Consider the following 23,583-nt stretch of genomic DNA (forward strand, 5'->3'; position numbering starts at 1 on the left):
CTCACCACAACCACGGGATTTCAATGTATCAGGAACCGAGTTCTACGCTTCATTTTATCTCTGCTGAACACTTCTCTGCAGCGCAGTTGTGATGGTTTAATCTCTCCTGTTTCGCTTTAAAAAAGTGAATCAAACAGCGTAAGTTATCAAAGATGCAAACCTGACCCCCTGCGACTATATTACAATGTAGCACCACCTTCTGGCTACTGAGAAACTCTGAGCGGCCACTTTACCTTTTTCGTTTTTAAGGGGCATCTGTTTCTTAATTCTTTTGCTGCAATTTAAAATGAAAATATGGTGATGACTTTTCATGGCTGCAGCTATTATAGCTATAGATGTTTTTAATAGCAGCTGCTATTTTTCAAGTAGAAGAGAGATTTCTAACGTGGAGCAGTTGGAATTGTGCATCTCAGGCTTTATTGAAGGAGCAATGTGTATGTTCGTTTTTTATACTCCATAATCGCATGCTGGTCCTGGGAAACATGCCACAAGGGCCCACATATGTAAGTAGTGGCAGCTGAAAGTACATAATTCATGAGGGAAACATCAGGATCGGAGGAAATGGCATAAATAGCTGATTGACTTGACACATCTTATATTTTTTTCCAGGATTTATTTCCTTTTAAAGATGTGAGTTGCTTTTTAAAAAAGAAACGTGTAGACTGCCAAGTCATAAGGTTCGCTAGGTTGCTTACTTGTTTCTCTGAAAGCAAAGGCATTCTTATGTTTTCATTCCGATTTAATTAGAATGGCTTTTTTACAGTATGTGGTCTTTGTTCTTCCAGGTCTCTACTGCTCCACAGTTTTATTCAACCCTATTGTGGGTCCACTTTGAAACAGAAAGGGCAGTCGAAACAACTTCATCTCAGAAGGAAATCCTATAAATACTGTAATTGCTGTGGAGTTTAATCAGGTTTCTTAACCTTTGATTCAGTTTGGATAGATCTTAGGGCACAAAAGAAACAAATCAGCTATTTCAGCTAAAGGTTTCATTTGGCACAAATCTGGACAAGGCTTAATGATAAAAGGAACGTTTAACATGTAGAGACAGTGGATGCTACCCAAATTTCAGTTGGAAGAGAGAAAAAAACCCCAAAATTATAAAGGCAAATTTAGTCACATTCAACCTCTAAGTACATTTTGTAGAAATATCACAAACAACGATGTTCTCAGGGTTTTTCTACTGGAAATAATGTGAGAAAGAACATTCTCACATTACTTCCAGTCAAAATGCCATAAAAATGCACAGTTGATAGCAAGCATTCTCATAGCATGTTAACAGGAAAGACCTCCAGAAAACATTTTCTCATGACATTTCCTCTGGAAGAGGGTGGAGCTGGAAAGCACTGCCCTCCTCCACTCCCACCAGCATGGGAATGTCTCAGGGGTGAGCTCTCCAGTGGGGGCTGTAGGGGAAGGATCGCGGAGGACACAGAGGGGCAGGAAATCTGTGGTGTTCCCTCTGCAATGAGAGCAGTTGCAAGGGAGGAAAGTCTCTTCCATCCAAAAGAAAGTGCAAGAAGGAAGGTCGCCTAATTCATAGCTCAGAGTAACTCAAGGATGAAATTATTTATACATCGGTATTTTTAAGATAATACTTCCCATTAAAGTGTGTACATGAGATGGAAAGAAAGAGGGGGAAGGAAGACACAGATTCATATTATTTCAAAAAGATTTTATGTGCAGATTCTCTGTGTGGTTTGTTGGGTTTTTTTACCTGAAAATGTTGGGTGAGGAATCAAGTCCTCTGCACAAAGTCACGCTGACAGTCTGAAAGAAATGAAGGCTCAGCTGGCTCAGGGAAAGGAAAAGAAAGCCATGGTCCCTACTAAGGGAAATGGGACAGTCAGGGACACCCAAGCTAACTTGCCTGCTCTCAGTTGCACTTCTTTCATCACCCTAGGCAGAGGACTAAATCCTCAGTTCCCCCCTTCAGGAGTCCTCTAGTTCTCCAGGGTTTTACAAAGTCAGTGATCCTCATTTCCAATGCCTCTGAGAGGTGTTTCAGTAAGCAGCATGGGCAGCAATAATTCCAGCTAATTTCTCCCATCCTGCTACTGTACTTCAGCTGCCAGATGGAAGCAATGACCCCAAGAAAGGGCAGGACAGCTTGGTCTTTTTTAACTCTTCAGTCCATCTTCTGAGATTCACCTGTTAGACGTATAAGAACAGAAAAGGTTGCTTTCCCTCAAAGGCAGTGGATGGAGGAACCCTGTGTGAATAAATACGAGAATAATATGTCATCAGCTGAAAATCAGGATCCACTCTTCCTTCATAGCCGCAAGCATATGTCTCCTTCCTAGGGTGGACTTCTTGTTCTATTTCTACCTGCCTGTCCTACTGAGAGGACAAGTTTATCATTATACCTGGTGGATTGAATAAAATATCTCATAAATTTAACCCTTTCTGAATAACTTTCACAAAGATCACACTGTTTGCCAGGATTAAGTGCAACTGTGGAACAGCTAAAACACTTCCTACATAGTTACTAACGTCACAAAGTGCTTTCAGCTATCCAGCCCTCAATCAAACTGTTTTCAGTTTATAGGATCTCTCAGCTTCCAAAATCCGTGGTCTGATTTTCATGGCTATTCCTCACAGGTTTGGCACTCCATTACCTCTCCTACAGCAAGAGAAATGTTTTTTTTTTGTTTCTGTTTTCATTCCTCATTTCCTGCAGATTTTTCCTATGCTTAGTACTAAGCTGACTTTTATAGATCACATGAGAAAATAAAAATGGGACACTGCCCTATGAATTTTCTCTAGCTGTCTTAATGTCACAAGTCCAGAGTCAGTGCATCAAAGGTTCTTTTTTTAACTCAGGCTTTTCCGTAGTTTCCATAGTTTTACTAAATTGTTTTTCTTCTTTCTTGTTTCACTATTCTAAACCACTGTGTTTGTAGTGAGTAAAGGGCAGTGTCTGTTGCCTGGATGTGAGGTATGGAGGTGAAAACTCTCTGCCCTTTTCAAGTCCATACTGCCCTTGAACAGGAGCAGAACAGGCTGAGATGGCTGAAGACTGACCCCTGTGAATGTCAGACCTGGTCACTGAGGTAGTAGAGAGTGAGGCAAGAGGATAGCATAAACTTACTTACCCTGCTAGATAGTTTCCACATGTTTCAAGTCAATAGGAAAGTACCTTTTGGACTTAAAATTCTCCTAATATACCAAGACAGTAGATGGGTCTACTTGAGTCTCCTAACTCTGACATTAGCGGCTGATACATTCTTCAGGTGAAAATGAGGAGCTTCCATAGCTGACAGACACAGATGATCTGCTCTGAGTAAAGTCTTATCCTAATGCCTAAGATTAAAGATTGGTTGAAATAAAAGCACAAACAGGAACTCTATGAACTAGATGGACCACTTCTCTATATGAAAAGACCTTTGAGACTGAAGATGAAAGATTTATCCATGCTATCTATATACTGACACACATACATATATCAACTGATATTTATAGTATAAATATTATATGTAATACTGTATAAAGGATAAACCATTAACAACATAATAGTGACCTAAAATGTTGATACATGGTATACACCTATTGTATTGATATTCAGATTTGCATTATCTTAAAAGTCATTTGCTCAGGTTGCAGAGAAAAGAAAAGTCAATATAAAAATTTGCAGATGTGTTTAATGGGCACCACAGCAACTCTCTAAGCAACTCTCTAAACTAAAAATAAGTGGCATTTAGAGTTATTAACAACACAGAATTTCTTCATGGGTTCACCCATAGCCATGTAACTATTAACCACATCACTATCGGAAGATACATTTCTTTGTTTTAATATTTCATATGTTCAACTCCTAGAAATTATTGGCCAGCCCATGTTCTTTCAGAAATAATAATATTTAAGTAATTTTCTGCATAAACAAAAATCAACTGAGAGTAGAAGTTCACCATGTTAATACTATGTATAGGATGAGGCAGTACCTGACCGGTCCAGAATATAGTGACTGCCAAATGAATCTGCACTGTTCTAGCTTTACAGCTGGGGAAAAAAAAATAGACAATGACACAGAGCTGATGTGTTTTATTAAATCTAATGGAGATTCAGAGATCTGGAGTTTTTCCTGCAGAGCAGTGGACCAAGAGTAGTCTTCTTTCCCAGTAAGTGGTTCCTTTCAGTGTGTGTGACTCAACAAAGAGAAGTGTGTAGGAGTATATATAACATTCAGTGACTTGAAGCATTCCTTATCTGAAGTATTTGAAGTCTCAGCAAATTTGTGTAAACAAACAAAAACCCTCTTGCTTCAGCTGTCTCTCTGATTTAGGTGCTTCTTTCGTACTCACATGTTCAAGTATGAACCAACTAACAGAACCTTTCTCTCTTTGTGCGAAGAGCTTAAGAGCCAAATCTTTCCTCAGGTTTCAAAACTGCGTTTTGAAGTCTGAGTTTGTTTATTTGCTTGTTTATTTTAAGTAAATATTGCAATGCCATGCTGTTTTTTCCTGCTACATGAAGTGACAGATTAAAAAAAGAATAAGGAAGAAAGCCAATTCTGTCAGTTTTCTACCTTTGGTGTAGTAGCAGCTACTGTGCCATTTATACACTGCTTGGGGCACACCCCTTCAATTTTTAATTAGAGTTTTTTTCATACAGAGTGAAGTGGTCGTAGACAAACAAAGTAAATATGTATGCAGACACAGGTATATCTGCTCTAGAGTATTTCAGCACAAAGTTAGTAAGGAAGTAAACCCTATGGCTCTTCCAGATTCCCATTTGACTTTAGGCGGGATTTGGTACAGTGGACTTTTACGGATGGCGTCCTAAAATCATGTGCAAGGTGTCTGAGACCCCGCCCCATCATTTTTAAAGGTTGACATCACTTCATTTAATTCACCCACATATCATTAAAGGGAAACCACTTCCAGAAATGCCATTACTAAAATATTAATCCAGTAACATTTGACCAAATAATTCTTTTGTAAACCCTGCCCCAAATTTAAAGCCCCATATGTAGCTTGGTAGTGTCCATAATAAATAACTGGAAGCCTGCAGAAGTTCCCGTTTGGCTTGACAGCGTAAGAGTAGTTCACAGAAGAGTTCAGCCTTGTTCTGTAATGCTACTTTAGGTGCTGCTCCACTGAATGGCTGGTAATCTGAAATCATTAAATAGCTGAGATAAAAAGAGAACGTTTGTGAGCACAGCATAATCATATTAATAAGCCATAGAAAGACATGAGGAAGCTGTTTGGAATTTAAACCAATGTTCTTGAATGCTATCTCTGCAGTATCTGATGAGCTCTGATTAACAGTATAAAATTATCAATTGGAAAAAATCCAGCTGGAAATTACGACTGCAGATTTGGTGATGAATCTCTCAAGAATAAGTTGCCTCCATCTTTCAAGCCATAGCAAAGCCTGGAACTGTGCAGCCAGCGATCTGTCTATTGGGAAAATCTTTACCCTTGTTTAATTATCTAGATCATCTAGCCACAGTATTTAATATTTCAGTTGCTGCTTTTCTTCCTTTTGTGGTCACTGAAAAACCGTTTTGTACAACATCTTATGCTCTTTTCCTGTTGGACTCATTACTGTAGTGACGATAACTCTTCATGAAATTTTTGACAAGTCTAAATTTTCATTCACCCATTACATCGCTGACAGCCGAGGAACAGTTCATGGGAACGTTTTCTCGGCAGTGTGCGGGAAGGGTCTGTATCCTGGCAGTGCAGATAGCTTGTCAGGATGCTGCTGCTCTGACATGATTAATACAAGCTCATGTTGCTGAGCAACCTTAATGAAGCTAAGGATAATCAACCCACCACTTGCACAGATCTCTGGACGTGTACTTCCCCATGTGTTTTCTGTCATCCAGATCCTACGCTGTATGAAGGCACCTGAATTAGCCCAGGAATGTGACATAAAGGAGCCAACAGAGAAAGTTGGAGAAACTGATTAAAGGATTTAAGATTTCAAAGGCCGTGATCCATCTGGATTGGTTGTTGAAGAGGGTGAGGGTGTCCAGAGATGGCAAAAGAAGGATCCCCGACCCTCCTGACCCTTTAGTGAAAAGAAAGGATGAGGAGGCAAATGTTGTGTTCATTTGTTTATTTTTCTTTGTGTGATTTAAACAAGGAGAAGGGAATAGAGCTCGCTGGGTGGCCCTGAAGCTAGTTTCCTCATGAAACTGGGAGAAGGTTCCCCTTTTAAGCATAGTTGCGAATGAGGGGTGGGGGAAAGGATTAGAGAATAACATTTTTCTGGCTTTGTAAAATAAACAATCTACCTTTCTTCCTGGATGCTCCATGGTTCTGTTAAAATATCTTCAGATAATTCAGGAATGAGCTTGCTGGAAAAGACTCACCCTTCCATATTTGTCTAGGATCAGAGAGTTATCACTGAAAGACAAGGAAGAGCTGTAATTGTTGGCCTTTCGTCATTTTGCCAAGGTATGCTTGTGTTGCAGTGATCCAGTATCATCGCCATCCTGCTAAAAAGTTTTAAGATGTATTGACTAACAAAACAAAACAAAAAAATAGGCTCAGGATTATTTTTCCATTCCTGGGAATTTGTTTTCCATTCACAAATTGACTGAAGTATGCCTGTGCCTCACTCACCAGAGAGGCAGTAGCGCCCCACCGTCCCATTCCTGACCACTATCCTTTCCAAATTCACCTGAGCCTTCCTTTTTCAGTGTTCCCCCAGCTCTAGGTCTCTCAGGGAAACCAGGAGCTTCTTGCAATGGAAATGGGTCAGCATCTTCCCCTGACAAGAGCACTGCTGAGAGTGTGGCAGTCCCAGGGGACAAGGACAGCCTGGTGGACATGCTGTGCAGAGTCATATGCAGAACGGCTAGGCTGAATGCCTGCTTCTCACGGGTGAATCCAATAACTGCATATGTTAGTGGGATGGCAAGGACCAAATGGGGCGTGCTCATCCCTGCGATTACTCAGCGAGTGCCCTGTAGTACAAAAATACCGCATAGCCTGGCTCAGACCTGGCAGATTTTCAAGGGCAAAGATATTCCCCATTAAACCTGTGGGAAAATAGCCATGTGAATTGATGTCTTGATTCCCAGAGGTTCTCACTGCAAATATTCAGGCTCTTTGAGAAGGATTTTGGTCCAAATGTGGATGTGTGATAGATATAGTGGCATGTTTCCTTAGGAAACTGAGTGCTGCCATCCCAAGCAGACAGCCAAGAGGCCCCACGTATCCTACTTTTTCTTGGGCTTGGGCTTGGGCTTCTTCTGCTGAACACTGAGGGGGAAAAACCATTCTGCATAACTTCAGCTCTCAAAGGTTTTGGTGTGGGAAACCACGATATGTTGTGAATTCTTTCTGTATGTGTGCATATGATGGATCCTGGCACTCAGTGTTCGTATTGTGACACAGGAATTTTGGTAGTGAAACATGCTTGTTGAGATTTGAACCTTGAAATGTGATGTCTCAGATCTTCTTCTGGGTTGTCCTTCAATAACAATTTGGGATTACACAGACTTCAGAACACTCATCATGTGCCATGGTGATGTTTATTTGGCACATTAGGATACATTCATAATTTATTTAATCTCATGTAAATCCATTGACTTTAGTAAAATACTGCCAATTTACAGGAAGAACAATTTTGACCAGCTGTAAATGGCAAGTTGATAATTTTGTGAAGAGCCATTGTGCTTATGGTTGTATAAACACGTGACGTCTATAAATCACTGTATGCTATACAGTAAAAATCTTGAGCATATAGATCATTATGACACTCTGTGAAACAGCATAACCACTGTTGTTGTCTTGGTAGATGAGTCAATGTTGAGTTGTTCATTCCCTCCTGCTGCTGGATAAAATCTCTTCCCAGGAATATAAATATCACATGGGTACGTGTGAAGATTATGAAATGCAAAAATTTGTGAGTTACCCTGTTTAACATGAAAGAAAGATTTTGAAATGCATCTATAGACCATAAAGGACTTTATCATTGGTTTTTAATGAAATCAAGCCAGTTGTTTCATTGGAAAATAAAAGTAAATCTTTCGTATTTCTTCCCTTCTGGGTCACAGAAACCAAATCTCTTGTTTAAGGTTAAGGGGTATGCCAACAGCAGGGCTGAGAGGGGAGCGCAGGTATCAGTTCCCAGTCACCTCAGCAATCAATTAAGAGGTCAGCCTGTTGCAGTGTTGCATAAAAACTGAGAACTCATTTGTGAATTCTGTTTAGTTACAACTCAGATGAGTCATGGACACTTGGTGCTCACTTCCTAATTCTGGAAGCAAAAATAAACACTTGTTTGAGGTCATTCTTTAAAAGTAGCCTCAAAGACAGTAACCATAGCTAATTGTAAAATGACTCTTATTTATTGACAGTTTGCATAGTTCAGAGGAGAATTACTGATATCACAGACCTTTTAACTGGAAACAAGCATGCTCAAAACAGACAGCTGTTTTCAGAGTGTCAGCTGGGAAAAATGCCCCAACCACTCTTATTTGATGAACAAACATACTTTCGTGATTGTCTACAGTCATACCCATCTGTCAGGATGGCATGATGCCCAGGCAGAAGCTTGCCAAAACTTTTGCCTTGGGCATTGACACTGAGCAACAATAGATTTAGATGGGCAGTATGTGTAACACTGCATATAAAATGTCTTAAGCTTCTTTATTGTGCCAAGCATGGCACAGAAGCTTGGAAACAAATATCTCCTCATATATGACTTGGCATTACTGAATCTCCAAAAGCAAATATTACTTACAAAATCTATCTTTTGGGGTCACCACTGCATCATGTTGGTGTTGGGCTCAAAGTGATTACCTTGTTAGAGAAGAATACTGTGGCTGGTGCACACTGTGTGACAAGATGGTCATAGCCACTACTTGCAAGGAAAAATGCTAACTACACATCAGGGAAATCCACTTTAGAAACACTACGCCAGCTGCTGTCTCAGGCAAACAGTCTTCATTTTCTGGAAAATGTGCAGTTTATGAAAGGGTCAGAACCTGGTTGGTCAGCAGATGAAAGGATGTGAAAATATGGAGAGAGAGTAACACAATTTTTTTTAAAACTGCTTCATTTCCATGAGAAATAACTAGAAGGTAAAAGAAGAAGACTTCTCCAGCTGCATGGATTTTCTTTGTAGACAGCTTTGATAGGAATGAATTAAAAGCACTAATACAATAAGAGGAGTATATGTAGATGTGGTACCAGAATTTTTAAGATGGAACTACAAAGCCTTTTCCTCTTTCACCAAAAGCATGGGATAGGGCTATTACATTTTACAGCTAGTTTGATTTTAACAAAACCTAGAAGTAGCTACTTTCCAAACAGAGAAATGGACTCACACAGAGTAAAGCATGGTGAGCTTTTTCCTGCAATCATGCTTGTAGTCTACTGACATTTAATGTTTTCCTGAAATACAGCAAACTCTACAGAAAGGAGCTTTAGCAGTCTTCTCCTTGCCACAACCTTCTCCATGCCTGGCTGTCTGCACTTTGCTCTCAGCAGTGTCTTAATCTCCTCTCAGACTTCTGGCTCTTTGCAAGCTGCCACTGGCTTTATTCCTACGCCTTCTTACTCTCTAGAAGTTTGTTCTAGGTTGTGCTAATAAGACCTAGCTTTAATAGCCTATGCACACCCTATCACTCTGAAAGGAGACATAATCTTTTCCTTCCTCCACAAGGTAGGAAAAGACGCTCTACACCAGTCATAAAGAGAGTGATGGTTTAGGTCAAAGCAGAGCACATTATAAGTAGTAAGAAAATAAAGAAAAGATATTAAATTCTAACATATTTACAGAGCTCTAAATAATTTAGTTGTTAGCAAGGTACCTTTATTCTTACATCTGAAGGGAAAATTAATCTGGGCCATATTTCCAGGAAAGGCAGAGGAAAAAATGCTGGAAATTTTCTAAAAATGAGTACCGTGATTCTGAGCCCATATTTGTTTGCTATATTCTTATTTGACTTATTTACCTTCTCCAGGGTGTATACATACTCTTTCACAGCATACATATGGAAATAATATTCCAGTAGTGAACTTCTAAAAGCCACCAGTTTTTTGGATGCCTGAGAAACTGATCTGGCAAACTTTTGTGAGAGAAGCCTAAATCTTGAATGTAAGCAGTTACATAGGAAAATAACATTTTTTTTATTGGAATTTTAGTTTTGAAGATTTTATGCAAATTTCAGAATTTTGAAGCCTCTTATCTAATCATCAACATGTTCTTATGCTTCTGTTTCTTCTCTGGAAAACTGACCAATAACACCAATGTTTCTAGAAGAGAAAAAAAAAGAATTCTTAGTATAACTACATGGTCGGTCACTCTGTTGAAGTTCTTTGTGGATAATGATAGCTTTTAAATTATGAAAGGTTTAGCTGTAGCTTTTATTGTGTTTCCAACATTTTTCTTTTCTTATCAGAAAACTCTGCTAACCTATTGTTATACCCAGGCATACTGTTCGTCTTTCAGATCGAGAGATGGTAACCAAATCCAGGAAACTAGATGTTGTGTTGAAATTTTACTGAAATCAGTGAGGACTGGCTATGTGCAAGTACCTTTGGTTGCTAGGTTGGTTGTCAACCTGATTTGTTTGAAGAAATTTTAAGAAAAAAACCTGAAGAGGAACATGTTCACCACCCTGTTTTGCAAACAATTGTTTCAGCTCAGCTGTATTTCTCGTGTATCATCAGTGTAGGTATACACAAATATTGTTCTCTGGACTGTATAGAGAAGCCTAGTTCAAATGAGCGAGCTTTGCATTAGAAGACAGCTGTGAAATTAGCAGTGATCTGTAGTTCTGCAAGTAGTAGTAATTTTGTTTGTTTCACAGATTTGATTGCCCAAAATTCTATTTCTGTGGTTTCCATGGCGAAATATTCTATTAAAAAAAAAACAACAACAAACAAACAAACAAAAAACCCCACACAACACAAAAATGGGCTAAGCAGCCTTGTAACAAAAATCATAAGAGCAGTAATTTGGATGTACCTTGGTCAGAAATCTCTGCTGGGTCCTGTTGAACATGGGCGGTGCTGCTTTTGCAGGGCTGTAGGCATCAAGATGAGCCCAGAACCTCTTGGATGGCTTGGTCTTGAACTTCAGCTGATACAAAATAGGAGCCGACAATATAGTGCGGTGCCTTCTGCAACATGGGCTCTTCTGAGCCTGCAGAGACAGCTCTGAACCTTTCAGGGGAGGCTTGTTATGAACAACCTCTTTGGGAGCAGTTTATGCACAGGCAGAGTGCTCAACTTGGTGAGGATATTGGACGCTAAAAGAAACAAGTTCATCTTTCTTTGGTGAAGATCTGATTTACAACAACCTGCTTGAGATTAGAAGTTCTTGCTGAATTTTTGCATAGTGTGAATTTGAATAGTGAAGCCAAGTTCAGTCTGATTCCAAGAAACTGCAATTTCTTGGAAGTCAGGAAATTTAGGCTTCTTTTATCAAAGCTGAAATATGCACTTGTGCATACATAATCCTTATACATTTTCTGTCATTCCTGACTTCTACAATCAGTTAACTCATCTTTTACCATTACACAATACAGATACACGTAGAAAAGAGAAAAGAGAAAAATATGTCTAGATAAAGCCTATAATGAGTCTCATGAACTTTTAGGGACAGGTGTCCTTTAACTTGCTGCAGTCTCAAACTCATGTATGATAACCCAATACATTCTTGCAGAGCCAAATAATACTTTTTGGCTTTTTCTTTAGTGTTCTTCTCACTTCTAGTTTCATTCCGGGTTGGGGTTTTTTTTGTCCACTTTACTAACTTTCTGGCCACCTGACAGCACCTCCTGCTTATTATTCTTCATAGTCTTTAACTCTGTGCATTGAGATTTGCACACGTGAACAGTGAGTACAAACAAACAACAGGATTTTACACCCTTTATGCAGTGACCTCCCACCTAACTGATTAAGTGCAGCATAACACAATGGGGAAGCAGACCCAGGGAATAGTATTAAGACATAAGTAAAGTCTTCTTAAGTACTTCTTATTGGCCTCCTTCACAGCTTAAATGAATTGTGTGGTCACTCAGTTTTGTTTATATGGAGATGTACAAAGAAGACGCTTCCAGCAGTCAGTGGTTAAATTGGAGTGTATCTTAGAGCACATTTGGTTTCAGGAGAGTTGGAAAAAATTAGATAGTAGTGGCTGCTCAGTATAAACGACAACAGAATAATTTTGGTTGGAGAATGTATTTATTAACATAGAAATTAATCTTGTCCAGTAGCTGTAGAAACAAACAAATAAAAAACTATAACCTCTTTAAATTAGACTTCTGAGTGCCTAGTCTCCCTGTAGCAACAGCAGCCGCATTTCAGGGGCTATTAAGAATGAATTAATATAATTAATGAATCTTGTTGATATACTGTATTTTTCATCATATACAATCCTTTTCTTAAAAAAATGAATGTGCAACACATAAATGCCAGTTGCAGATCTGAATGGTGGATTTGGATCTGTGGATCTGAAAGCCAGACCTTCCAGCCTGAGGCAGCTTCACACCTCGTTCCAAGACCTGTCCTTTGCACCTATCTATGTAGCTCCAGCTACAGCAGTCAGTGCTTGGCTTAGCTCTTTCAAGGCTCCCAGTTCTCTACGTGGTTTGTTCTTGAAAGCAGATAGTCCAGTTTGCTTTTTGGAGATTTTGAGTCTGGGATTCTGCTTACTGAGACTCAGATGGATTTTAGGAGAAGCAGCTGACTTTTGTGTCTTGCACTGGACATAATGATGGTACTAGTTATTATCATCATCATTAACACAATTTCATTGCAGGAAAAACAGCTATGTATTTTAAACCTACAATAACATAAAGTCAGAAAATAAAAGAATTAAAGTAAAAACATAAAGGAAAATGGTAGCTGACAGCATTCAAAATAACCCCATCTCTCTTCACCAATATGTATGTGTGTGTATGTGTGTGCACGCACAGAGATGATACCATACCTCACACAGGATTGTCATGGTCTATTCATTCATTAGAGGTAGTTATTTTTAATTTTTGTCCCTACTGACCTGTAGGCAGATGGTTAGCATGAATACCATTTTTATCTGGACACCAGATCTGGCCAGACTGCAATCTGTTGGGTTTGATCACTAAACTGGCAGCTGCATTACAGACCTGCTCTTTTCTCTTTTTGTCTCTGGGGACTACAGATTGGATGCACTGAATGTGAACTTCTGCAAAACATGGGGCTTTTTGTCATTTTCACTTTGCTTTCTTTTTATGACCATCCGGTAAATGTCAGTACAGTTAAAAGGTGATTGAATCAAACAGTTCTGAAAAAGCAATTTTAGCTACAGAATTATTTTTCTTTTATATAAAAAGCAAGAAAGTAAATGAGGCTTTAAAGAGCAAATATGCATGTGTATGTCAATATGAAAAAGTAATTTAATGAATTCTAAGTTGGAGTAAAAAAAAAATCTATATATGCACACTATCTAAAAAGAAAGGACAGTTTGTGGTGGGCCATATTTCTGGAAAGGACCAAAGGACACAGACATTTTTTTAATTGTATGGTTTGCATATGGAAAACTTGTATGATCAGTAACACCAAACATTACTGTATGACATAATTGCATGATATACAAAAGTAGACAGAGTTTTTTCTTAATTTATGTCATTGCTCTCACAAAGACTCAAAAATGTGCATAACTTCAAACATGCGAACAATATCCATATGTTAAACTCATTGTATACACTATTACATTTTTTATAAGCATGAGTGCAACTTTCAGTTGCATCAGTTATTTTTCCCTTTTTTTGCTAGTCCTTGGTTTGGTAAAATTGTCTATAAGATGATGGAAGTTCTGCCAGAGTAAAGACTGAAGTATCCTCCTTATCTACTCTCTACTCACATGAAATAAAACAAAAAACCTGTTTTAAACATACTGATTAGTATGTTCCATTTAAAACTGTCAAAGTAACTTGAATAATTTCTAGCTTAATGCAGAAGGCACCTATTGATCACAGCGAGCAGTTGTCCTCCCTTTATAAGATGCCAGTGATGTCAAATCCAGATTTGCTCTGCTTTGGCTGTCTGAAGTTTATTATAGGACAGGGATGCACATAAATACTCCTCACAACACAATAAATTTCACTTGTTACCAGCTGGCTATGCTACAAGTAAAATTCAGAGATATGGTTTATAATCTTATATTACAACTTCCTCTTTTATTTATACCTAGGCAACATTTAACTTTTATCAAACTGCCATTTACCTAATTTTAAAACTTTTCTCTAGGTTCCAGTGTTCTGTACATACATAGGGATACATGAATTAAATAAAATTACATGGTAGTTAAATGCCATCAGAAAAAGTAAAAAGTAAATTCCCGGAGAGTTGTGGGTTTTTTTTATTTCTGCACTGGTTAATATTTAACTGTGAGCACAACAGACTGCTATGGTTCCTCTAGTTTGACCTAAGAAAAGCAACTAGATTCTTGTCTCGCTAAAGAGACCCTTTATCCATTTTTCATTTTAATATCATATATTAAAATGTATAAGCAACATAAGGAACAGCATCCTACAAAATCATTTTTGTGTGTTACAGTCAGATGCGCTTTCACTTAGTGCTCCCCCTGACGTATTTCTGGCCAGTTGTACAGCTTCAGTAGGAGGGGCAGAGAAGATGCCAAATCCAGATCTTGCACTTTGCAGGCAATCCCTGTACTTCCTAGAGAAAAGATTATCTTTCCTCCTGTTAGACATCTGCCTTGGATGGAGAATCAATTTAACGTAGGCTGGTGAGTAAATAGCTAACAAGGAAATTGTGAGTTCAGTTATCTACCTAGTAAACTCACCAAATGTTGTTCTCCTTGTCTCGCTCTCAATTTGTTATTTATGTCATTTTAATAAAAGTTAGTTGACAGAATTACTTCCTTTATTGTAATTGGAAAAAAAAGAGGTATTTTTAGAAGGTAGTTTATATCCCTGCACTCTAAAAATCCAATTCTCTGTGGTCCTATACCGTATGAGAGAATTAAAGATTCAGCAGTGAGATTTCCCCATCCTCACTAACAAGCCAGTGCAGACTGGTGGGTTGCATTGCAAAAGCATGTGTGAAATAAGATAGGCAAAAATAGACAGCACAAAGGAATTTAAGGCTTCATTAAGCATCATTGTGGAGATTACACAAGGGAACATGTGACAATGATTAATCTTAATGAAAATATTCTCTCCATGATGGTGGAAATAGATCCATTTGAAAGGTTATTCACAAACCAGTCAAGACAGCACAGGCTCATTATGCCTTGGATCATTGAACTAGTCCTGTGCTTTCAAAGCTGTTTTTAAGGTCAGCAGTTAGCTTTAACAACATATTTCAAATGCTGGGAATATTGAAGATAGAACTGTTACAAGAGCAGTATATTTTTTGTTGCCAAGGATAGGCTTGAATGCCAAGAGCTTGTGCAGGCGGTGTCAGAGCAGCATGGCTGGACTCTCCTGGCCAGGTGAAGCAGTGCGCAGAGACTTAGCAGAAGATGCAAAGATATGTAGTGCCAAACACATTACAGTCACCCATATTCTGCTTACATGATTTGGCATTGAAAGCCAGCATCTTTTCCAATGTTTCAGCAAATCTGTCACCTACCAGCTTTTAAAATTCAAAAGTGGACCCTGCCACTCCAGTTGCCATGCCCTGGGCAAAAAGAAACATCTACTGACACTGACACACACCTGAATCATGTTGGATTTACTGTGCAAGTGCAGATAAGCTGAGTGGTGTACAGACGGCATATTCAAATGCATCCTGATGTATCAGAGTCACTGCACACGTGAGACAGGATTGCTCTTTGCTTGCACACCAGCCTTACGCCTGGGATTCAGCAATGTTCAGTAGGTAGGGAGAAGACATGCAAATGTAATAGTGTTGGCAAGAATACAGTCATGTAGCAGATCACACACCAGAAGCTTTCCAAATATTTCTGGAAACAGGAATTTTTCTTCTCCTTTTTTCAGGGGAGGAAATGGCACCTCTTCAAAACAGAAAGTTTCATTGTCATGTAAGATCATAAATTCTTTGACTGTTTCTGACCCCTGATGTGTCCAACAAAATGAAATTCACCTGAGACACAACCCTTGTTTTCAACCTGAAGAACAGTATTTTCACCAAGTTTGAAGTCATTTCAGGCAAGGAGAAGGAAGACAAAACTCTATTCGCCCGTAAGTGTAGCAGCAATGACTGCTACTCTTGTACTTTTGTAATAAGCCTTCCAAAACACCGTGACATGGACTTCACCTCCTCCCTTGCATGCTTGTTTGCTGTTTGCAACCAAATGCCCTGAAATCATCATTTCAAACACCAGAGCTTCAACTGTATTCTGGAGGTTTTTTTAGCAAGTCCGTAACTTCGCTGGCACTGGTTATGCTCACATTGCGCAGGTTACTGATCACTCACAAAGTGTCCTACATTTACTTGCATTGCCTTCTGCCAGACCCAGCAATGCCCCCGCTCCTCAACCCATCCTCGGTACTTGTCCCGGGACATCTCCTGAGATCCAAAAATATCGGTGGGGCCTTTCTTCTAAGCTCATATACCCTTTGTACCACACACCTTTGCAGGCTGACAGGCAGTGACTTCCAGGCAGAGATGTACACAAGTGGCCTCACCGCCCACCCCTCCCCGATCCCCTCGCTCCCACCCCACATGCCAGGAGGGGCCATCATCCCCCCTCCCATTTGACAATCTTTTGCACAGCTCCTATTTTGCAACAACTGGTAAAGTTCGATGACTTGTTACACGAAAGAGAGCAAGCGGACGAGAGCAAGGGCAGCAAACCGAAATGTGGGGGTGTTCAGGAAAAAGGGGGGAAAGAAAGAGGAAATTCATTAAATGAAAATCTGGCTGCTGCAAAATCTTTTAGTGCATTAACCCAGCATGGGGTCTGAATCTGTGGTAGAAGAACGCGACTGTGTCCTCTGTTGCTTCATTACTATTTTATTGATTTCAGAGGGGAATATAAATCCAGGGCAGCCTGCCTGCCTTAGCAAAACGCAGTGCTGCCAAAGTTAATGTGCTAAAAGAAGGGATACTTTGGAATCAAAACTGAGGGAAAATGAGTCTATAATATACTGTAGTTTGTCTAAAAGGCAAAAAAAGGCTCATCTCCATTTTAAATTAGGCTATGCCGTCTTTTTTGCCTTTTCCAAAGAACCTATAGAATGTGGGGAAGGCACAATATAAAACTTCCTTTAAACAGAGAAAGCAGTGGCTTGAAATCAAAGTGGTTGCATAGTTTCCCTAAAAAACACGGTTTGTTACTTCTAAAATCACTTAGCACAAGAGGAGTTTATTCTCACTACTGAAATCAAATACCAGTAGAGATCAAGCGCAGATGTCTCCCAGATAAGAAGTATTATAATTTGGTATTATATTATGGATTAGCATTATAAACTGGATTATTTCAGAAGGCTCACTCTCCAGTTTGGGGGCTACAGCTACAGACAGGCTACCTGCCAGTGTATCGTCCTTGCACCCCCGGGACTGTTGAGCTCCCACACTGGAGAACCGAATCCCTCTGCCCCTCACCAAGCAGTGCATCATCCTTGATTAGCCTGGTCCTGGATACACAAAAAAACCCATAACATCCAGACTGCCACAATAAAGTGAAGGAGGTCTGGCATTTCGACACCAGACTCTGGCAGTTTTGTGAAATGTGCATGAGCTTTTCTGTAGGAAGGAATGCAGAATAAGAGGAGTCCTTGTGACTACTGAACTGGAGGTAAGTAAGTACAGTATTTTCTGTCAGTCATTAACCTCTTTACCCTCTGCCTTTGCTCCAGATGTTTCCTTTCCTTCACCGAACTTCTAAATGAAGTAGCAGCATGTGAGAAAGCCTGCAACAGGGGAAACTGGAGGAATCCAACGTAAGAACAGCACTGTGTTATGTTGGGGCCAGCACTCACATCTCAGCAAATACAAATACTTGAATTTTTATGTATTTGTTTAGAAATGGAGCACAAGTGCTGTGCCTGCCCCAGCTGGTTATGGCAGTGCACCTTTTTCCATCAGGGCTAAAACTGTTTCTTCAGAGACCTAGCAAAACCCTGTAGCAAGCATATATGGAATAAAACAGATTCAGCAACATCTCATTTTGCCTTCTAACAGGTTTAAGACCTGAATATTTTAAAAGATGTTTATTTTATTATAAAAAAATAAATAAATTCCTAACTGAGGTCCTGGCAGTCTTAAAAAATGCACACCCATTTTTTAACCTGGCCAGGAGATTGCTCTCATCTACTTCCTAAGTTCCACTGTTTAATCACAAAGCTGCATGGAACAATATTTTGCTGCTTCTGTTTCGAATTTCCCATCTTTTATACCATCCTGTTCTTATTCCAGGGAACAGAAAAAAAGTTCCTGTTCATTTTCCCTGGACTTTTGTTTTCAGACCATTTCAATTTTCAGATCACATGGTTTCAACATGTTGCCTCCTGACTGTTCTATTTAAAATAACTACCCATTGCATTCCTTTTTGTAAGAAATATTTTTTTTTCAGCTTCTTCACCATTACTATTGATTTTCCTTAGACTCCCTTGATTTTTCAGTAACATTTTGGAGACAGAGGAGAGGAAGAGAAGAGAGCCTAGCTTCTGAACTGCTCCCTCGAGGACTTTGTCTTTCTCCATCGACTGTGTAGTGAACTGCACTGACATCTTATGAGATTTCTTCCCTACAACTGTGAGAAGAGGTTTGTGTCTATCTGTGTAACATGATACACACAAAACCATTAATGGCAGAAGGTAAAAAACAGAAAAACCTTCCTACACTTCCAGGCTGAATTAACTAGGCCCTGCCAAGAGTTGTGCATTGATAAACTCCAGAGAAAATTAATGAAATGTAGGTATATCAATTCCTTATTACATATTTTAGCACATTATTTTTAAGAACAATTAAAATAAAATAAAAACACGCAGAATATATGCATTAATAAAAGATAATTTAATTCTAAAGGTCTTTAAAATTAAACAAGCCTAAGTAGAGTTTAAAATATTAAAAATATTAAAATAAATAAAAATTATGTAGCAAGTAGCAACATAATTTTGCAAACAATTTTGTTTCCACGGAAATTAGGAAGAAATTATTCAGTGTGAGGGTGGTAAGACACTGGATCAGGTTGCACAGAGAAGCTGTGGATGCCCCATCCCATCCCTGGCAGTGTTCAAGGCCAGGCTGGATGGGGCTCTGAGCAACCTGGTCTAGTGGAAGGTGTCCCTGCCCGTGGCAGGGGGTTGGAACTAGATGATCTTTAAGGTCCCCTCCAACCCAAGCCATTCTATGATTCTATGGTTCTGTATCCCACATGAAATCGAAAAAACAAATTAGCAGAGCTCAGTAACTATTGTTCTGGTCCTCATTAATGCATTGTAAGATATGACAAAAGACTGAGAAATTCCATTGAGTTTATCTGCAACATGTACCTAGTAGTTAATTTAACCCAGCTATTCTTATATTACCCATTAGTTTCCTCCATATCCACTGTACATAAAAATACATGTAGTGATGGCTGTAAAGAATCTAAAAAGTATGTAAATTCTTCAAAAGTTAAAAAAAGTGTAGAAGCTAAGAAGTCTGCAGAAAGATATCTTCTGACTATGTCTTCTGAATATGTCTTCCTATTCTTTCTTTAAATCTTACTCATTTTCTTACAATTTTTTTCCTTCCCCCTAAATTTTGGGCACACAACTTGTCTAGCTTGAGATTTCATTAATTTCATGAAGTTCATATAAGATGGGGCTTTTGGAGATTTTCACTGAAGAGCCAACTCTGTTATTAATGAAATAACAGTGTTTTTGAAAATGCCATTCTAAAAGTCATGCTGGAAACCTTAGATGTATTAACACATACACACATCTGAGTAAAGAAAAAGTCACTGGAAACCCAGAGGAATTTAGACAATTTTATACATGAGAACCTGAATTGCAAGTTTAGCTAAGTGGAGAAGTGAATAGATGTTTTCAAATTTTTTTTGTTTCCTAAATATGTATTTTACTTATGTAAAATGTATGGAATTGTGCTCATTAAGTACTGATCTTTTTTCCTATACGTAAGAATATTGGCATTTATTACTGCTGTTGATAACGGAACCTTGGTGAGACCCCTGGAAAGGGCCAGCTACAAGGACAAAAATTCTGTTTTCAAAGGCTGTGTGTGCCCAACAAGGTCTATTTCCTGGCTAATTAGATGAAAAACCACACACAATGGTGCTCTGCTGTGTGACTCACACAACATTGCAATTCATCATGGACATTGGCCATGCATTTGACACTTTCCAGCATGAACTGTGGTATTCGAGACCTAAAAAAGGCAGAGAATGAACACAATTAAAACAAATAAAACTGAGTCCACCCCAAATTTGCACCAACCTATGAATGCAGAGCAGGCTACAATCAAAAATTAAAAGTCAGTGCAATAAAGTACATATGATCCCAATAAGAAGGACATTCCTTATTTTCTCTTATGTGTTCTCTTTCTTTTCCACAGGGATCATCTCGACAATTCAAACCCTAGAGTGAAGCCTATAAACCACTGGTGTTTAGTGACCATCTGCACCAGCAGTCCCATTATCTGAGGTTGGAGATTGATTTTCCTTTTCCTTACATGTTCACTTACCCTAATGCCCTACAGTCTGCAATGGAGCCAGCAACATATAATGCAAAGACAGCTTTTAAGACATCAAAAGTGAAAGCATCAGGAGTATCATTATATTCTGAACCTTTTGTAGTAGCTTTTTGTCTAATCCTATTGCAACAGGAATCCACTGGTGGTGGCTAGGCCCCTCCTTTACGAAGCTTAAGTGCAGGGCTCAGAGGAGCTTTGCTTTGCTCAGACGAAGGTGCAAAGGTCCACCCTACATAAGCAATGTCTCCGTTATGAACAGGGACCAGTATTATGTACAACGGTTTCATACAGGACCAGTAACTCAGCAGGTGACAGGAGATGCCCATTCAGATTTGGAAGCTGGAAAGGAGCAGAAGGTTATCTGAAAGTACCAAACCTCAACAAATATTTTTAGTGGCATGAATAGTACATTCAAAGTTGGGTCAAGTAGTATTGCTGTTCCTAAGCTGTTGCCAGTGATTACTGTAATTCTTCTTAGGAAATGGTTCTTTTCTCTCTCATTGATGTGTCAAAGACCCACACAAATACCAGGGGAAATGAACTCATTAATTGACCATATAGGAGAACTGAAACTGGTAGGGCACAAAGGGCAGGTTCTAAAAAGAGCTCGGCATGCAGCGGTTGCCATTGTTCCCAGCAAACTGGTCGTAGCGGGACCTGCCGGATGCCAAGATTTTTAAGAATCTGTCCACTTAGTTAGGTGCCTTAAAAAGGGATCTGAATCCTGCAGATATGCCTCTTTGTATCTAGTCAGTTTAACTATATAAACATTTCCTCTTCCCCACCCCCTCCTCCACCCCCCCCAAGAACCCCCCCCCCAAAACAAAACCATGTGAATAGAGAAGTGTTTGGCCTTTCAAAACCTTAGACAATGTACCCCTTACTTAAAAGCCTAGCAAGAAAGCAAATCTCCCTACTGTCAGTGCCAGGGCAGAAATAGAAAGTATCTTCTACAAACCTGAGACTCTCAAAATGCTTTTGTTCTCACCACTTCCAAGACTATAAATACACCTGTGTACCTATAAAGACTCTGTGTGTAAAAATACACAAGAAAACAGGTAGCATTATTATGTAATTGATCATACCGTGTATTCAAAATGCACTCTTCGTCCATGATCTACTGCTCTATAAGTCATCTATTGGAAAAACACATTACTGTACCTCTTTACTATCTCTATGAGCTAGATGTATGATTGTATTTCCATTTGATGGTGAAAATTTTAAACCTTATGGGAAAAACAAGAACAAATTTGGCTTTGGCCTTGTTTAGCATCTAAGGTCTAAATAAGAGATGAATTTTAATGCAATCCTGAGTCAGGATATTCATCCACAAAATTAAGTGGGAACTCAACTCATATTTAAATGTTATTTTCTGTATTTGCATACAAAATATAGGCTCTCATAACACACTCTCTGAGGCTGCCCAGGCAGTGCAGTACTAAAGGACTGAAGGAACCTCTTCTTATTGAAGTTCCCAAGGTGCCTAAAAGGCTATTTGTATATTTATTTCTATAAACATATTCATAGTAGCACTGAGTGACTGATGCCTTGATTCTTAAAAGACTTTTGGGTTACACATTCTGCTTGAAATTATGGAGACTGCTGTATTAAGTATCTTTTAAGATGTTGCAGAGTAACTTATAACTGAGATTCATAATCAGGTTTTCCTTCAGTTTTTTCCTCACCGTGTGACCGACCTAGCAATGTTCTCAGAAAACAGGGAACCTAAGATCAACTCATTCCCCTGCCTCTGAGGTTAGAAAGTGCTGCTTCCATCACCTTCCTTCTTTAACCGTGGATACCAAGGAACACTTCTGTCCGCACCTGAAGTTCATATAATCAGGCCAGACAGAACAGGAGTGATCATAGTGTCCAAAACACCCAAAATGTTAGTGGGAACCAGTGCATCTGGTCCAGTGAATGGTTAAAGCCTCCTAAATCAGGAGCAAAGGTGTAAATCCAATAAAGATCTACTGCTATTGCCTCTGCCAGCAATGTATTTTCTTTGTGTTTTTTCCTACTTCATAAGGAAAAAAAGGAAATTCACTTCAATTAATGGGCAATATTTTTTTGGTTGATAAAAAGGAAATATTTCATTGTTAGGAAATATGACTTACCTGTGGAACTTATTGCCAGAACATGTTAAGACTGGGAACATAACAAGATTTTTAAGGTTAAACATCTGAATGATGATTAGGAACATCACAGATGCATCAGGCAAGGTAAGTAATACATAAGGGACATAAAAGTGCAAGCTACAGGGTATATGCTAGCTACTAACTAATAAGAATTAGAGAGAAAAAAAACCTCTTACTTTAGGAGAGGTATGGCATAGCTGACCACTGATTTTCTTGTACCTTTGTCTGAAGCATTAAGCATTGGTCGCTGTCAGAGAAGAGATGCTAGGCTAAGTACACCTTATTCAGTTTGATCATTACTTTGGCAATAAAATACAGCAAGTAGAGTATAAAGCAAATTTTTCTTTTTAAACAGATACCTCTATAGCAAAGAAAAACAGTAGCTACACAATGTCTAACTCCAAAATTTAAAGCTCTATATGTCTGTGAAATAAAATAGTTTGATTCTCCGATGAAATCTTTCTGACAGGCAAAGGCAGGAATTAGATCACATTCATGGAGCTTCCAGTTTCTTTCCCAGTTTCAAAATGGAAGAAAATCAGGAACTTTCAAAGAATGACAAAGTTATTTAACCACCTGATTCAGAGCAGATATTTTAACCTAGGTGCCTAATATCCTGTCTGATTGCTTTAAGTACAATCCCAATTTCTTGTGTCAGAGCTCTTCTCCTTCCATAAGTATTTGAACACTGGCATATATCAGTGAAATATTTACAATAAATTTTAGTTAAAAAAAATTACCATCCCCTTTGATTAAATAATAAAAGACCATCTTATTTTTAGAAATATATTTAGTTCCAAATATCTACTGATTATCAGTGAGTTTATTATTGTTCCAATCAAATTCCACACTTTTCCTGTTTTCTC

At 38.9% G+C, this 23,583-nt stretch overlaps 1 long non-coding RNA gene across 1 annotated transcript in view; it reads right to left on the minus strand.

Annotated features, from left to right (window-relative positions):
- Positions 1-23,583, minus strand: part of LOC308065050 — a 132,310-nt gene that overhangs the window by 6,908 nt on the left and 101,819 nt on the right. Inside the window, exon 1 of the long non-coding RNA XR_013928635.1 lies at positions 1-23,583. This exon is cut by the window's right edge and continues 101,819 nt beyond it. This is a non-coding gene — a long non-coding RNA (uncharacterized lncRNA).

Source organism: Falco punctatus (genome assembly GCF_963210335.1).
Source record: "Falco punctatus genome assembly, chromosome: 5".
NCBI lineage: Eukaryota > Metazoa > Chordata > Aves > Falconiformes > Falconidae > Falco > Falco punctatus.